Source organism: Palaemon carinicauda, chromosome 34, assembly GCF_036898095.1.
Source record: "Palaemon carinicauda isolate YSFRI2023 chromosome 34, ASM3689809v2, whole genome shotgun sequence".
Taxonomy (NCBI): Eukaryota; Metazoa; Arthropoda; class Malacostraca; order Decapoda; family Palaemonidae; genus Palaemon; species Palaemon carinicauda.
In genome coordinates, this window is record NC_090758.1 from 35,529,033 (window position 1) to 35,549,369 (window position 20,337).

Genomic DNA, 20,337 nt, shown 5'->3' on the forward strand with positions numbered 1-20,337 from the left:
TGTTTTGCATTTTTTTGCTTAGTCATGTTACCGTAAGGAATTGGCAAGTAGTGTCGAAAGACTTATATTTTTATAGTGTTGGAAAGTGTTTCTAGATGATCTGGCTACCCATGCCTATTTTTTTTTTAGCCAGATATGGCGTATATATAAGTATGTGTTCGATTTTCCTGTGATTGCCATTTTTTCGTTTTTTCCCATTTCTTTCAAAATTACTACGTACTAAGGAACTATCACAGAGTAAAATTTCATTTATATGTTTATTTGTCGGAAAATATGCCTTGATGGTTTGCCTAGCACGTGGCTGAAATTTTTTTTTTTCTGAAATGCCGTATATTAGAATGGCCATTTTTCCACGAGTGCCCCTTTTTATTTGTTTTGCATTTTTTTGCTTAGTCATGTTACCGTAAGGAATTGGCAAGTAGTGTCGCAAAACTTATATTTTTATAGTGTTGGAAAGTGTTTCTAGATGATCTGGCTACCCATGCCTATCTTTTTTTTAGCCAGATATGGCGTATATATAGGTATGTGTTCGATTTTCCGGTGATTGCCATTTTTTCGTTTTTTCCCAATTCTTTCAAAATTACTACGTACTAAGGAACTATCACAGAGTAATGATTCCTCTAGATGTTTATTTGTCGGAAAATTTTGTTTACTTTTTTTTTTGATTGAATATCATCAAATTTTTTTAGCTAAAATATTGTTTTACATTTTTTTTTTCGATTTTATATCCCTTCAAAAAAAATTTTTTGGGTCAGAATTTTAATTTTATAGTCGTAAAATAATCGACAATTATCCAGCAACCCACCATACAATTTTTATGCATATCCAATAATAATTAGATTAGTACATAACACCTTGAAATTGACATACCCTTCCTACATTTCAAGTGGCAGATTAGGGAGTCTGAGTCAGTGTGGTTGGCGGCCATTTTGTGGACATATCCGAAGCGTAAGCTGCCCTATCTATATATATTCTTATTCCCTATAGAATTTGTGATATTTTGGTATATTTTTACCTGCATAAATATCATATTATATATTAAATATATGTATTTTTTTACGAAATTTCCAAGTACTCAAAAAATTACCTTTAGATATGGCCCCTGATATAAATGTAATTTACAAAATAATGAAGATTTTTTTACATATTTCTATTTTAGGATAACATATGTTTATTCCCTAAAAAAATTAGCCACTTCCTATTTCATTTGGGTACCCAAAAAAATTCATGAAATTTGGACAATTTTTTTTGGCCAAAAAAAGTTACCCTTTTTTTCTCATTTCAGATCTTCACCTCCATGGGTCTGACTTCATCCAAAATACATCAAGATGTGTCCTAAACATTCAAGAATCAATTCCTAAAAGGATTTGTGTATATATGTATAAACTTTTTTTTTATGAATTTTTATGTCAGGTCTTTTTTTTTCTACTTAATTTTTAAAAATATTTATAATAAATAGTTTTTCTGCAGATGAGTAGTATTTATCTTTACAGTTGTTTTAAGCATTCATTGAAGTTTTTTTTGGCAAAAGAAAAAAGGAGGTTACTGCAAAAACTGATTTTTCAAGAATTTTTTTTGGCGTCGGGGTCGTTCGCGTCCGAGTATACCCTTAAAGGGGTGTCCGAGGACCGTACCTATCCAGGGTTATAGGCGAAAAACCTAAAGGCTGACTTTGGACAGAATGAAAAGCAAACAATAAATAAGGTAATTCCTTATCCCATTCAGAACCATTGAGCAAACAATACTTCTTTACCATAGATTTCAGGATTTGATGAAATCTGTCCTGAACTCCCTGACTTTTTGGATGATATGGAAAAGAGGTCAGATGTTTTATATTTAACTGCCGTTTTATCTCTGAAATGCCTACTAACAAAATTAAAACCAAAATCCGATTAAATTATTTTACGCATCCCAAACCTGGTGAAAAAGTCAATAAGTACATCTACAATTTTAACACTTTTTATAGTACGTAGTGGTATTGCCTCGGGATATCGAGACATTCTATCCATGATAGTCAAAATATATTGATTTCCACTACGAGTCTTTGGTAATGGTCCAACAACTTCCAAAATGATCTCCAAGAAAGGTTTGGAAACCACTGGAATAGGACATAGAGGCGCTTTTGGAATAAGCTGATTGGGTTTACCAACCTACTGACAGACATCACAGCTATTGACAAATTTACTTTGTGTCAGCCTTCAACTTCAGTATCTCGCAAAATACGTACTCGTCTTTTCTCGGACGAATTTGCGGAAGAGACACTACCAAAGGACAAATACTTATCAAAACAGCCATGTAGTCATTGGTCAGTGGACCTTGTTGGGATAGGTTCTCTCTCTCCCTCTTCCACACCCATCACTGGCCTGCCATTAGCGTTTTGCGATTTTCTAAACGCATAACACATGCTCTTTACGTGCCCCTTCTTATTACAAAAGAAGCACGTCAATATCTTCAATTTTTCTGGATTGTATATATTATGTCTATTATCTTTGTTAGGAGAAAAATTAATATTAGTATTTGCATTACCCTTAACATTACATCTATAATTACTTCTAGTAAACATCCCTACATTATTATTGTTAGAATTATTATTCTTACCTACTATACCCCAACTAGACTTCACATTTGTCGTTACTCCTCCTAACTCACGGTTATGAGACAGATAATATTCATCAGTAGCGATGGCTACCTCCTGAACGGTCTCGAGTTTTAACTCTTCGAGGTGGATCTTCAGTTTATCCCGGACACACCTCTTAAACTCCTCCACCAACAATAATTCCTTCAATTTCTCAAAATCTACCACTTCCTTGGACTTGAGCCAATCACTAGCATATTGTTCCTTCGACCTTACAATCCAATAAAAGTTTGTTCCCTACTTTTTTTCTAAGTTCTGAAGCGTTACCTATAGGCTTCAGGGACTAACTCCTAGGCCTTCAAGACAATAGCCTTCATACTCTCATAATTTTATGACAGATCCTCCTCCAGAGTTACATACACCCTCTGAGCTCTTCCAACAAATTTACTTTGTATAAGAGTGGTCCAATACTCTTGGGGCCACTCCAACCTTGCTGCAATCCTCTCAAACCATACAAAACACTCTGCTATATTGGTTCCCTCAAATTTAGGCACAAATTTGAGAGCCTGCTCTAAATTAATAGCATTCGTTACTGACCTATTTGAGGAAGGGGGAGGGTAAGAATAGGAACCTGTCTCTCATGGCAATCTCATGCTGCCTCTACTTTTCTCTTTCCTCTGCCTTCAACTTTTCTATTTCAAACTCCATCTGCCTCAGAGCAATTTGCCTAACCAAAATTTCTACACACAACAGTCCTCTATCAGGTTTCCCTTCTTGTTCCCACACCTGCCTTTCCAGTTTTAACATATTCATAAATTTTCAATAGCAATACACCCTATCTTATGGACACTTCATGTTCCAATTCAAAATGCTGCACTATAATTTCCAAGTCTTCCCTATTCAACTCTGCAAGCCTCTCTTGCCACCCCTCTCCGCTAACGAGTTCTAATACATTAACAACCATTATGACCACTATTATTCACACAGAATACTATATTTACACAAGACAACCACGAGGAGATGAAAATATGCTGCCTGAAAAATAACCCCTAGAATTAACTTTGCACATACACCGGTGAATACTTAGGAACGAAAGATCCTGTCACGGTCGCCACTCGTGATGGCTGGCTTGACCACCACACAAAAAAATAACTTTTATCAAATAGTATTAACCAAAATACCATACTAAATCCACAAAAGGTGGAATATTATCCAACTTCAATAAGATTGTAAACTCAATTCAAGGGGACAAAGAAAATACCATAAAAATATACTTAATTTTAATACACAACTTTCAGACAGAAATAACACCTGAACCTCAACAATACAATACTTAATGAGAAACACTCACTCTTAAACTCCCTGCAAAAGGAAACAATTATGCAATAAAGAAAGGTCATCAATATATAAATAATGAAAGGGGAGAGGGTCCAGAAAGGAGGAGACAAACGAAAAGTAAGAACATCCTAACAAATAAAATCTAAATAGATCCAAAACTATGGTGTTGGAAGGTTTTCACAAGCTCCACTAATGACGTCAGCAGAGGATCATAGGTCGTGATCTCGATAAATAAATATAGGCAAAACTATTATTACTTTGGGACAGAGAGGTCCCCTTGGCTTTTACTGAACCAAGGGCAGTACACAAAATGCAGAATAAATGACCCTTGCTGCAGAGTAAAGATAAACCAAAAACTATACAGCTTCAAAACGTACCTCTGCAATGTGGCAAGGAATAAATATAGTTCCAACAGCAATAGTCGTGCCCTACAAGGCTGGAGGCTCAGAAACACACTGACGCCAACTCCTCCAACCGTAAACCTCCATCCCTCGGATAACTAAGGAGCGCAGCCACGTAACCAACACAACTTTAGAATATAAAACAGTCGTTAGCCAATAATAAACACCAAGATAACCACCGGTGAGGAGACAAGAAGCTAATAAAGAAAGAATACTACACTTCCATACTTAACATTAAAAATCTAAAAACTTAAATAATTTAGAAATTAATGACAACTAAGTTACACCTCATCACCCATCCAAAAAAATTTTGTTTGCAAAAAAACAATTTTTTTTTTCTAATTAGGTACGTTAACATTTAACAACGATATGTATGTTATCATATACTGAAGTAATAAAATAACAGTAAAAAATAGTCATAAAACTAACTGCAAAGAGCTAAATATTCTCATCAAAAACATGACCTAAACAAAAGGAAAGTGGGTGGCAAGTACCAAGGATAGCAGTATATAAGGATTGCCCCCTATTAGGATAGCAGCATATAACAAATACTAACAACCTCATAAGCTTAATACTGTTCACGGGAAAAGTTTCCAAAACCACAAACTCTCAACATCACCATTCGATAAATAAATACCCAACCTAAGAGTTTCACATCACTCACACCATTACTAAACTTAAGAGTAAGTCATTGCTCTAACAACCGGATACTTTTTACATAGTCCAAAGTCAATAACCTTTTCCACACTCAATACACTGTTCAATTTCAGGGATACACTTCACTCACTATCAATAAATGTTGGGCTACAAAACCACTGTCTATTTCAGTGTTATATCACACTTATCACCATAGTGTCCAATACATACACACACACCGAACGACACAGAGAAGACCACCACAAGACTCCCCTGCGCAAACAAACACACAAAATCGATGAAGCGTAATAATTAGCCTGAAAATACAGAATAACCGGATTAGCGCCTATCTCTTTTCTTAGCTTATTATAAACCTTATTGTACCTGAGACATAAAAACCATAGACCACCTAATTAATCAACCATTTGTAAGTACCAGTGATCACCCTCACCTTTTATCCTTAAATATTCCGTATACTACACCTAAAACATTATCGTCCTCTGTAAAGAAACCACGATTAATAAATCTTAAATATACATTTGTTTCTACTCACTATGTGTCCACTTCAACAGCACACACACCATAATTAGAATGATACGGATACTACCTTTAATAACTGCATAGTACTCTGCCAATAACACACTATTCAACGCTGCGAGAGAAAAAATCGGCAACAATATTATCTTTTCCTGGGATGTGGGAAAATTCTAAATCCCAATCTTGCAGCATGAGACTCCACCTCATCAATCGTGTATTTTTATTCCTTTATCTGCTGATGAAGGTCAGGGGATTATGATCCATCAAGACCATAAGAGGTGTATCTGTGGAAGAGAGATAAACCTGAAAATGGTTAATAGCAAATACTAAAGCAAGAGTCTCTTTCTCCAAAGTGGAATACCTACGTTCGGCGGAGGACAACTTTTTTTAAAAGAATGCGACATGATGAGAAACCCCCTTTTCGTTATTCTGCAACAACACCACTCCTACGCCTACGTCACTTGCATCCGTGACAAGTAAAAAAGGAAGGTCAAAATCAGGAGCCCTCAAGACAGGGAAATGAATTAGTACTCTTTTCAAATTATCAAATGCCCTTTGTGTTTCATCAGTCCAGACAAAAGCTACCTTCTTTATTAAGAGATTAGTCAAAGGATCAGTGATGTAAGAAAAATTTATAACAAAACTTCAGTAGTAACCACCCATACCAAGAAATTTCCTGACATCCCTCCTGCACTTAGGGACTAACATTTTTTCAATACATTCGATGTTTGCTTGTATAGGAGCAACTTTACCATTACCAGCTTCATGACCAAAATATACAACCCTCTCCTATGCGAATTCCCTTTTCTTTAAATTAATTACTAAACCTGCTTTCTTCAAAACCTCAAACAGTGCCCTAATATGTTTTAATTGTGTTTCCCAATCATCACTATAAATAACAATATCATCAATATAAACAACACACCCTTCTAAACCATAGACTAACGTATTCATTAACCTCTGAAAGGTGGCAGCCGCGTTCTTCATACCAAACGGCATCACTTTACATTGAAACAGTCCCTTTGGTGTTACGAAAGCAGACAAGACCCCTGCACCCCTTCGAAAGAGGAACCTGCCAATAACATCTCAGAATATCGAATTTACTAATGTATTTGGCCTTACCCATACGATCAATGAAATCCTCAATTCGAGGTATTGGATAACAATCAGATTTAGAAAATTCATTCAATTTACGGTAATCTAAACATAACCTGAAATCCCCGTCAGGTTTCTTAACCAATACAACAGGTGATGAGCAAGGACTTTGACTAGGTTCAATAAGGTCATGTTTTAGCATATAATCAACTTCCTTCGCTACAGCCTCATTTTTTAAGAGATCCAGCCTGTAAGGAGATCGTTTCACAGGAGTGGTGCTACCTACATTCACGTCATGCTCAAGGACAGAAACCTTGCTATACTCCGGATAGCAAGGTTGGTAGCGTCGCGGATCTCTATTTTAGAGGTCCCGAGTTCGGTCCCCGCCAGGGACGCGAATACCATGAGACCTTCTACCGGGGGGGCAATCCCAGAGTGGCGCCTGGGGGGGAGGTTAGAAGGGACTAGTGATAGTCCCTGCTGGCTAATGGTCGCCCGAGGAGGACGATATAAATCGTCTTTGTGGAGACCTAAAACCCGCAACTTTAACTTTAACTTTTACATCCGAAAATAATTCCTTATAATTAAATACCAATTTCATTAAAGACCTTTTTTCTTCATTTCTTAAATGAGAAACTATTCCAGAGATTTTTTTCAAAGAATTCTTATTATCCGAACGCCATTCACTTCCATTAAAACAATTATCAAAATACTTTCACCCTCTGAAAAAGAAAAATGGTTATCGTTCTCAGAAACTACAGCATTCCATATGGTTGCCACTTTCCCCTGTTCCATATGAAATTCAATATATTTATGTGAAAAAGCTAAAAAGGTTTCCTACTCTTGGGAGTCTCTACTAAATAAATAACTTCACTCATTTTTTTCAAAATTTTCCATGGACTGGAAAAAGAAGCTTTCAATGGATTTCCTAGAATTGGTAACAAAACCAAAACTTTGCTGCCTACCGCAAAGTCACGTGCTTTAGACATTTATCAAAAAAGTACTTCATTCTTTTTTGGCTACACAAATTTTCACCGGCAAATTTCCAAGCCTTGGTTATCTTATCCCCTAGATTAGACACAATTTAATAAATTGATCTCAAAGACGTCTCCCTCCCAGGACTCTCGAACAACATCGAGAGGACCTCGAACACAATGGCCAAACACAAGGCTGAAAGGCGAAAAACCTAAAGACTGACTTGGGATGGAAAGAAAAGTGAACAACAAATAAGGTGATTCCTTATCCCACTCAGAACCATTGAGCAAACAATACTTCTTTACCATAGATTTCAGGGTTTAAGGAAATCTCTCCAGAGCTCCCTGACTTTCTGGATGATATGGAGAAGAGGTCACATGTTTTATATTTAACTGCCGTTTTATCTCTGAAATGCCTACTAACAAAATTAAAACCAAAATCCGATTGAATTATTTTACGCATCCCAAACCTGGTGAAAAAGTCAATTAGTACATCTACAATTTTAACACTTTTTTATAGTACGTAGTGTTATTGCCTCGAGATATCGAGACATTCTATCCATGATAGTCAAAATATATTGATTTCCACTACGAGTCCTTGGTAATGGTCCAACAACTTCAATAATGATCTCCTAGAAAGGAGGACATAGAGGCGCTTTTGGAATAAGCTGATTGGGTTTACCAACCTTCTGACAGACATTACAGCTATTGACAAATTTACTTTACGTCAGCCTTCAACTTCAGCCAATAATAATTCATTAGCAACTTGCCGGAAGTCTTATGGATGCCAAAATATCCGGCCAAACCACTTTCATGCGCCAATGATATCAACTCATTCCTGTAAACAAATGGAACCATTATCTGTTTCAAAATTTCATAATCAATATTATCAGCCTCCATAGGCCTACTCAACCTATATAAAACATTATTGATTATCCTAAATTTAGGACTAGTTATATCAGACACCTCACCTGACTTAATAGGGATATCCCGAAAATCCCTTTTCTGAGCTTTGATAAGCTCTTCAGTAGTCCAATTCAGTTTGTCCTTCAAAATCCCAAGATCTACAACTACGCTATCACTACATTCTAAACTATTTAAATCTAGATCAATTGTTGACTCTGCAGCGTCAACAATTCTAGCACCAGATCAAGTAACTGCTGCTACCTCACTATCAGGATTTATGAATATAGGATAGGTATTATTCTTAAGAGCAAGATCATTCCCTATCACAACATCAAGATTTTTAACCGGAAATTTATCAACGAAGGCCAATTTCAAATTCCCTGCAAAGGAAGGACAAATTAAATTAAAATTTTCAATAGCATAACACTATACCGTATCAGGAAACCAAACAATACCACGAATTCCTCACTTTCAGTAACAAAATTACTAGGCGATGCCTCCCTATGGATCAAAGACTAAGCTGCTCCAGTATCACGCAAAATACGTACTCGTCTTTTCTCGGACAAATTTGCGGAAGAGACACTACTGAAGGACAAATACTTATTAAAACCACCATGTAGTCATTGGTCAGTGGACCTTGTTAGGATAGGTTCTCTCTCTATCTCTTTCACACCCATCACTGGCCTACCATTGGCATTTTGCGATTTTCTAAACTCATAACACATGCTCTTTACTTGCCCCTTCTTATTGCAAAAGAATCACGTCAATATCTTCAATTTTTCTGGATTGTATATATTATGTCTATTACCTCTGTTAGGAGAAAAATTAATATTAGTATTCGCATTACCCTGATCATTACCTCTATAATTATTTCTAGTAAACTCCCCCTAACTCACTTTATGAGACAAATAATATTCATCACTAGCGATGGCTACCTCCTGAACGGTCTCGAGTTTTAACTCTTCGAGGTGGACCTTCAGTTTATACGGGACACACCTCTTAAACTCCCCCACCAACATTAATTCCTCCAATTTCTTAAAATCTACCAATTCCTTGGACTTGAGCCAATCACTAGCATATTGTTCCTTCGACCTTGCAAATTAAAAAAAAATTTGTTACCTACTTTTTTCTAAGTTCCTGAAGCGTTGCCTATAGGCTTCAGGGACTAACTCATAGGCCTTCAAGACAATAGCCTTCATACGCTCATAATTTGATGACAGATCCTCCTCCAGAGTTACATACACCCTCTGAGCTCTTCCAACCAATTTACTTTGTATAAGAGTGGTCCAATACTCTTGGGGCCACTCCAACCTTGCTGCAATCCTCTCAAACCATACAAAACACTCTGCTATATTGTTTTCCTCAAATTTAGGCACAAATTTGAGAGCCTGCGCTAAATTAATAGCAGTCGTTACTGACCTATTTGGGGAAGGGGGAGGGGAAGAAGAGGAACCTGTGTCTCTCATGGCAATCTCATGAAACCTCTCCTTTTCTCTTTCCTCTGCCTTCAACTTTTCTATTTCAAACTCCATCTGCCTCAGAGCAATTTGCCTATCCAAAATTTCTACACACAACAGTCCTCTATCAGGTTTAACTTCTTGTTCCCACACCTACCTTTACAGTATTAACATATTCATAAATTTTCAATAGCAATACACCCTTCCTTATGGACACTTCATATTCCAATTCAAAATGCTGCACTATAATTTCCAAGTCTTCTCTATTCAACTCTGCAAGCCTTTCTTGCCACCCCTCTCCGCGTAGGAGTTCCAATACATTAACAACCATAATGACCACTATTATTCACACAGAATACTAAATTTACATAAGACAACCACGAGGAGGTGAAAATATGCTGCCTGAAAAATAACCCCATGATTTAACTTTGCACATATACCGGTGAATACTTAGGAACGAAAGATCCTGGCACGGTCGCCACTTGTGATGGCTGGCTTGACCACCACACAAAACACTAAACTTTTATCAAATAGCATTCACTAAAATACCATACTAAGTCCACAAAAGGTGGAATATTATCAAACTTCAATAAGATTGCAAAATCAATTCAAAGGGACAAAGAAAATACCATAAAAATATACTCAATTTTAATACACAACTTTCAGACAGAAATAACACCTGAACCTCAATAATACAATAATTAATCAGAAACACTCACTCTTAAACTCCCTGGAAAAGAAAACAATTACACAAATAATAAAAGGTCATCAATATATAAATAATGAAAGGGGAGAGGGTCCAGAAAGGAGGAGACAAACGAAAAGTAAGAATATCCTAATAAATAAAATCTAAATTGATCCAAAATTATGGTGTTGGAAGGCTTTCACAAGCTCCACTAATGACGTCAGCAGAGGATCATTGGTCGTGATCTCGGGAGATAGAGGTCCCCTTGGATTTTACTGAATCAAGGGCAGTACACAGAATGAAGAATAAAAGCTCCTTGCTGCAGAGTAAGGTTATACCAAAAACTATACAGCTTCAACACTTACCTTTGCAATGTGGCGAGGAATAAATATAGTTCCAACAGCAATAGTCGTGCCCTACAAGGCTGGAGGCTCAATCTTCTCCAAGCGTAAACCTCTATCCCTCGGATAACGAAGGAGCGCAGCCACGTAACAAACACAGCTCGAAAATATAAAACAGTCATTAGCCAATAATAAACACCAAGATAACCGCCGGTGAAGAGACAAAAATATAATAAAGAAAGAATAAAACACTTCTATACCTAACATTGAAAATCTAAAAACTTAAATAATTTAGAAATTAATGACCACTAAGTTACATATATATATATATATATATATATATATATATATATATATATATATATATATATATATATGTTTCCTACGTCTGGCATCAGTGATAGTGCTAGCCATCCATGCAATTTCACAGCACACTCCACTGAGCTAATGCAAAACTCTACTCAGTTACTTTTGACCAGTGACGACTGTAAACACATGTTATTTGCATCTGGGGTATAGCAAACCCCACCACACCATTCCCGACATCATTTATTGAGAGGTATTTTATTATTATAATTGTTTATTTTACTTATCTATCATTATATTTGAAAGGTGGAAAATCTCATAAAAAAGTGTATATTACTGTCAATTGATCAAACATTTTTCTGTTAGTCTATGTTTTGAATGACCAAAATAGTAAGAAAATTATGTTTTTTTTTTTTTCATTTCAGATTCACAATGGACTCTGAAAGACAAATGGTAAAACGAGAGATATGGTTGAGAGAGAACTAGATATAGAAGATACAGTATCATTTCTTGATGAAGGACCAGATGAAGAGGAATCTGAACTCTATAATCATGAGAATTCCACAAAATCTAACTATTCAGCATGTTCTTGTAGCAAGATTACATTTTGATAGCTAGGGGTAGTTAGTTTCCCCTTGGGCGCTCGATTAGACAAGGCTCCCATTTGAGAGAGTGTAGCTGTGTACGGTGTAATTACAAACCTTTAGTTATAAAGTGAAAAAAAAAAAACCCATGTTCTGATGTCTCATTGTCTGTCAACATGGGACAACCATACACACATTAGGGTCCAAAGATTACCCTATATCGGACTGTCCAAACTGATATCACCTTGATGTTTATATGATACTCAGGACGTAGAGTAATGAACCATAATCAAGTGTGCTTGGAATAATCACATTAATGAAGAATGTGATGCAAAATGCATTACGGGGAGCAGTGATGTATACTGTGAAAGTTGAAATAAGGATCTTCATCTTCGAAACATAAGAATGAATGAAGCAAACATCTGACAATATCACTTATCTATGTTACTTTTAACACATAACCTAAGAAAATAAAGGAGCAAGCATACGAAAGAGAATAATATGATCTAATTTCTTTGTATACAAAAAATGACAGCAATCCTAACATATGTAAAAGGATGTTAACGCAATTAAGTCGAAATCAAATAAAAATGTAAAAATCTCAGCATAAAAAAGAAACGATTTGTCAATTCTAATAAGACAATTAAATGTGTTCAAATACGTAGTAATGTGACCTGAGACTTGACTAGTCTTTAAACAAAAAAAATATACAGTGACTAGTACAAAGAAATCCTACGCACTCAGCTGAGATTGTGGGATAAGAGATAACATATTTGCCTCTCCACCGATGTCCCAGAAATACAACGATGGGCAATGGTGCAGCTGTCACCAGTGATGATTTTTTTTTATCTCTCTCTCTAAACGTGGTCAAATGGTGATATCTGGAATTTCTCTGATAAAATGGTGTAAATTATCTGAAAATACCATCAGCCAAGTAGTACAAAACTTTGTTTTTCATCATAACTATTCAGTACGTTTATTTGTACTAACATAATACATTTAACAAACCTAATTGATCTCTTTTATAGTTTATATATGACTGATCTATTTTCACGTTGTTACCGAGCTTAAAATGTTTCATATATTTTGTTCGTCTCTTATATATAGTTTGTTTGTTATTCCCTTATTTCCTTTCCTTACCAGGCTGCTTCCCATATTGGAGTCCTTGGGTTTATGGTATTCTGCTTTCATAATCTGGGTTTGACTTGGATGATAATAATAATAATAATAATAATAATAATAATAATAATAATAATAATAATAATAGCTGTATTATTCAAAAACTTTAACGTTAACAACAGGAGTTGGACCAGTAAATTAGTGCAATAGCCAGTCGACGCGCACCATTGACGTCAGAGTGCGGGAACCGAGCCACCGATGATCTCCTCATATGGAATTGTGAATCACCGGTAATAGTAAGGTTAATGTGACCAGAGTCCCGCTTTTCCAACGTCTGCCCTGCTTTTTATAAAGTTCGCAAAGTGTCCCGCTTTTGTTTACCTTTGGTGAGTTTTGTCCCACATTTTTCACCTACAAAAGAAAAAATTGTCCCCATACGCAACGAAGGGAATTGTTAGAATATTATAGACTGTAAAGTGTATAAAGTGAAGCTCTATTCAGCTGATGATATCGGCAGAATATGTGGGTGTGCTTGTGTGTGTGCGTATATATATATATATATATATATATATATATATATATATATATATATATATATATATATATATATATATATATATATTTTATATATATATATATATATATATATATATATATATATATATATATATATATATATACATATATATATATATATATATATATATATATATATATATATATATATATATATATATATATATATATATATATATATATGTATATATATATATATATATATATATATATATATATATATATATATATATATATATATACATATATATATATATATATATATATATATATATATATATATATATATATATATATATATATATATATATATATACACACACACACATATATATATATATATATATATATATATATATATATATACACACATATACATATATATATATATATATATATATATATATATAAATATATATTAGGATATGTCCTGCTTTAAAAAAAAAAACACACACACACACAATCTGATCGCATTAATTAAGGTAAATATCTCCACAGGTAAATCTTAGTCCATAGATGACTCCGTTAACTTTTGATGGAGGTTAAAAATTTCTGATTGTTCCTGATATGATTACTTCTCTTATCAAAAGAAAGGCTCAAGCTTATTTCAAATACAAATCTCTTCTATTTCCCTATGAGGATGGAGGATCTGGTAAAATGAAACTATACGTTGGAAAATAAATGTTTCATGCTACGATTTACCTATCGCTTGTTAAATAGTACGAAACAAGATGGCAGGAAGAATTCTCCTAACTGTTAACGTATATCTTTGAATAATTCCTGTATTTTCATCATTATGTTTATTTAAACAAAACTGGTACATTAAGAGCCTTTTGGACCTGACTTTCTTTAGAATCACGATTAGATGAAAACATTCCTATGCGGTAACAGGAAATCAGCTGGTAGTTCGGCCTTGACAGTGATGACTCCTAGAGCTCTATTAATATAGAGGTTAAGTGACAAAAGCAATAAAAGAACCTTTCCTGAAAAAATGATCACTGGGAAGGAGCTATTCTATTGAAGCTGAGTTAGTGTGTCCTTTATTTGAATTAGAGAATAATTTCCTTGATCAAGATATCGTGGATCGACGACAGATGACAATTGTTCCAACAGTCCAGGGCCTGAGCATCCTCTTAGACTTGAAGTATAGAACTGATGGACGCTTTCTCTTTATTGATGTCTTGGTCGTTATTGTCAATGTCAGATTTACTACATTCAGATCTTCCCGGACATTTCAATCCTGTTCGTAAAACAAGGCATGCAGTTAATTCTAATAGTCAAGCCTTCTCCATTAGGAGTCTCAATAGTACACAGTACTCTAGAAGTCTTATTCCATCTGTGATCAAGTTGTGGAATTATCTCTCTAATTGGGTGATGGAATCGCTAGAATTTCAAAGTTCAAACTTGCAGCAACTTTTTTCAATTTGAACGGGGTGACATAAGTTGTTTTATAGTTTGTATCTGAAACATCTGTTTTAATATTGTTCATGTTTTAGAAATGTTTTATTTTTTTGTTCATTATTTTCTTATTGTTCATTTAATAATAATAATAATAATAATAATAATAACAATAATAATTAATACTCACTGCTTTTTCAGCCTAGGTCTCATCAGATTTGTTTCTGTCCCAAGTCTTGATGCAACTTCATCTGCATCCTAAAGTAGCCTTTGCGTCTGGTGGATATTGTGTCTTTTCGGCAGCGATCACAATTTTGTCTTTTTTTTTTTCTGTCTCCACTGAATCACAACTATGAAAATGCTCACCTTTTCATTACAATTATAGCAATTTATGTTATTTAAAGTTGTCTTTAATCATCCATTGCTATTATCTACTTCACATCAACATGCAATTGTACATGGAGTTGCATAATCTATTTCATATATAAATCGATTACAGCTTACTATGTCTCATTCACTCCAATAAAAGGATTTCTCTGATGTTTTAATGTATAATTACTTAAAATGCTCAATTTCCATTTTTTGCTTGATACCATGACTATCTTATGGCTTTTAGAGGCACATCAAATGCTCTTCACTTAAACTACTCATCAATTAAACTACTCATCACTCAAATAGTTTGGCTGATAATGACCATCGCTAAAAACGACTTTGCTTAAACGTACTTTATCAAACAGGTATAGAAGCGGATATAAATTGTGGTCTCAACACCAACTTGTAATTTAATGATGTCAATGGAAGTAGAGTTATTCATATAGCTTTATTTCTTATTAGTTTTTCCTACTCAAGAATATATTTTTGTAAAAAAATCACATTACTATTTGTGATTGGTTAAAATACGCTGGTTTAACCAATTCAAATGACTCGCTGTTTAAGAAGACTCACAAAGTTATTTGAAACTAGTTTCTAAAGTGGATTTCTATAATCTACACACTTCTGCACCACATGGCTTAAAACTAAACTGTGGTTAGTGCAACTTCTACCTTTCAGCTTTTCATCATTCTTACTCTTTAGTCTCTCTAGATTGAGCATGCTATATATTATCATCAAACTATTTTCCCTGTTTGGGCTGCTAGGCTTATAGCATCTTGCTTTTCCAACAAGGGTTGTAGCTCAGCAAGTAATAATAATAATAATGATAATAATAATAATAATAATAATAATAATAATAATAATAATAATAGTAATAATAATAATAATAATAATAGTAATAATAATAATAATAGTAATAATAATAATAATAATAATAATAATAATAATAATAATAATAATAATAATAATTAACGTAAGTGTGATTCCTCTGTAATTATTGCAATCAGTTAGGTCTCCTTTGACTTTGCCATTTCCACAAACACTTCTAGCTCCCATTCAACACGTTTTGCCTCTTCCCGCTACATCCTATAAAATAATCTTGTAAGTATTCCGGAAGTCATTTCATCTTCAGCCAATATCATCTCAGCAGTTATTTCATCGTAGTCAGGGCTTTTCATCTCTTCAGGGTTTTGAGGATAGTTTCGACTTCAAACAAACTGAATTCAGTCATGGGCACATCAAGGTGTTCTTTAGCTTCAGGTATATCAATCAGGCGACTCTCCGCTTCATTGAAATCACTCCTCAATCAAATGGACCTAGTTTGAAATTATTCAACCCTCTTATGTGCCTTGAGATGATTGTCGTGATGTTCTTCAGTGGAAAGAAACAATTGAAAGAGTTACTTTGTGTCAAATACGTACCCTGAACATTCTGGAAACAACAAAGAAAAAAGCGTAAATATCAGGAGAAAGCGTCGGTCTTTCGTCATCCAAGACAATTGCAACAACAATTCTGGTGGATGCATAAAATTTGAAAAGAAGTCAGATCAATCTAGAAAGAAATAAGAAAATAAATATAAAACACCAGAGAACAGCTTCTAATTATGGTTATTGATGGAGAGAGCAGCTGCCTCTTTTGCTCATTGAACCTATGCCAACACCAATGAAGAAGGCCAACACGTCTTCATCAGAAGCTTGATATGTTATCATGCTAGCATCACCAAAAAGTCCAGATATGGTTCAATGATTGAGGCTAAAGGCTAGGAGACTACAACTATTACACCTAAAGTGTCAAAGGAATACATATGTTTTAAAATGCTAATGGAAGGCCAGTAATGAAAACTTTTGATTGGTGCATTATAGGTTTATTCTTATTGCTGGCAAGGTAGTGCTTAATACAAAAGCCTGTTTATTTTGACTTATGGTGAAAATATTGACTTTTTTAATGAAAAAGGCAAAAGGGAAAGAAAAATTACATATAGCCAGGTAATAATCAAATAAACATTTGATAATGTTATCAAACATGCTAAGGATAGTATGATTTGAATCAATTATAGGCAAAACTACTTAATTCAAAACCAACTAATAAGTTTCATTATGAAGTGAGCATTGAAGAAATATTGACACATAAATTATTAGGCACTATAAAATTAATGAAAAAAAAAATATTATTAAACTCTAAAGCCCATTTAAATGTGCACCCATGATCTATAATTTTACCAGATATAGGCACAGAATTTCAAATGTATAATCAAAACCATTCTCTTCTATATCCTAGGTATTGAAATTCAAATAAAGTATTTAAGGGGGTTTTGACATTCATAGCCAACACATTTTGTTCATTAGGAGTTTCATGGGCGACAAAGTCCTCCTAGCTAAAATGGTGAAGTAAAGTCAAATAATTCACTGGTATAATGAAATTCCCATGGAGTACTGTATATCACGGTGATATTAGAGGCATAGCTTACCCCAACATATAATCCTTTTACAGGCAGAGCCTACTCCAACATTTACAGTATATTTTATTACAGGCATAGCCTACCCCGAACATATGTGGCTTATTACAGGCATAACCTATCCCAAACATATATAGCCCACAGGATAAAAGCAAGGCTAAGCTTATTCAAATTTTCAACAGGTAGCCTAGGCTAATAGGCCAAGTTCATAATCCATACATTGTTGTATATCAGCTGAAGTATTTCCTGATTGACTTGACATATTTTCAGTAGCCTAGCTAAAGCAAGGAGGGCTAGGCCTTTGAAGGCAAGGCTTGATGATCATAATTAGTTAAATTCTTAAATGTATCAATATATAATAAATTATAACTCTGGAATCACTATTGTAAGCATTCATGACAATATCAGTACTATATTTCATTGAAAATTAGAATAACCTTTGAGTTACGTCTGGTAACCCAGCCACTGAGGAAGGACTAGCCCGAGTAAATGGGGAGGGATGGTGGCAGGAAAGGCATCCGGCCATGAAAAATATGCCGAAACCAATATGGCTAGTGGAGATTGTGAGATTAGAATTAATGCTAGGGTATTCCCCCTAGGCGAAGCGTTGGGACCCCACCCGATCGCTCCGAAAAATTGGCAAGGGTTACCCAGTCATGGGTGGGCTAGGTTAAAGAGGCAAGCTCGGAGAAAAATATCTGAGGAGAGGATGAGAGTAGCAACTCTGAATGTGTGGACAATGACTGGAAAAGGGAAGGGATAGAGAGAGTGCTTGGGGGTTGGGGTGTGGCGAGAGAAATCATGGGGGAGAAAGAGTGATTGATTTTACACTGGGTTTTGACCAAGCAATGATCAACAACTTTTTTGAGAAAATTATTAACAGATTTTCAGTAGCGGTGGCAGGGAGAGCCAGATAGATTTGCTGCTGTGTAACAGAGACCATCTGATGGAGGTTAGAAATTGCAAGGTGATAAATGGGGAGAGTGAAGCAGCGCAACACAGGTTAGTGGTAATTGATTGCAGACTAAGGAATTGTAGGAGAAGTAAAAAGACGAAAATGAACCAAAAGATTAAGTGGTGGAAATTGAAAGAGGTAGAACTGAGAGTCTTGTTTAAGGAAAGAGTGCTGGAAGCAGTAAGGTTACCTGAGGATGTATAAAAATGGTGGACCGAGAAAAGTAAAGTGATTCTAAGGATCGGTGGAGAAGTACTTGGAAAGTAATCAGGAAGAAGACCCCCAAATGATAAAGAATCGTGGTGGTGAAATGATGAGGTGCAAGAACGAGTAAAAACTAAGAAGGAAGCCAGGAAGAAGAAAGCTCTATCAAGACAAGAGCAGGATAAAGGAATCTATAAGCAGACAAAGAAAAAAGCAAGAAGACCTGTAGCAAAGGCGAACGCAGAGATATTAAAGGAAGTCTATAAAGAGATGGAAACACCAGAAGGAGAGAAGAAAATATTAAGAATTGCTAAGGCCTGAGATGCTGCATCTAAAGACCTGACGCAGATAAAGCAAATAAAAGATAACAGTATAGTTCTGGCAGAAGAGAATGCAATTAAAAGAAGGTGGGAAACTTATTTTGAAGGACTATTGAATGAGGAGAACCCAAGAACAGTATTTGAAGATGGACTCCCGAACGAGGCAGTTACCATAGGAATGACTAGAAGAGAAGTAAATCAAGCAGTAAAGAAAATGAAAAATAGTAAAGCTGCAGGACCAGATAATATATCATTAGAGGTATAGAAGAGTCTTGGAGAGGAAGGCATAGATATCTTGTGGGACCTGACGCAATAGATCTTCAATCAGGAAAAGATGCTAGAGGAATGGAGAGGATGCTTAATCATCTCCATCTATAAGGGGAAGGTAGACATTAAGGAATGTTGCAACTACAGAGGCATAAAGTTGATAAGTCATACTATGAAGATATGGGAGAAGATCAATGAGAAGAAACTCAGAGATGAGACAACACTTGGTGAGGAATAATTGGGATTCATGCCTGGAAGAGGGACTGTAGATGCAATATTTTCTTTGAGGCAGATGATAGAAAAACATAGGGAGAAACAGAAGGTATTACATATGGTCTTCATTGACCTGGAGAAGGCATACGATCGAGTACCACGTCGGGAACTGTGGAGATGTATGAGAGAAAAAGGAGTCCCCGAGAAATATGTAAGAATCACCCAAAATTTGTATGCGAGGGCAGAAGCAAATGTTAAGAGCAGTATAGACCTAACAGAAAGTTTCCCATTAAATGTGGTACCACATTAGTGGTCTGCAATGAGCCCTTACCTATTTGATCTGGTCATGGATGTAGTAATACAAGGATTTAGAGATCAGTCTCCTTGGTGTATGCTTTTTGCTGAGGATGTTATACTGTGTTGCACTAGGCGAGAGGTAGTAGAAGAGAAGAGAAATGGAAATTAGAGGATTGAAGATCCATAGGAAAATACAGAGTATTTGAGATTGAAAAATGGGGAGAATGAAGAAGTTAGTTTACAAGGAGACAGATTAAAAAGAGTTGAAAATTTCAAGTATTTAGGATCAACAGTCGCAGAGGATGGGGATTTGGGGGTAGAAATAA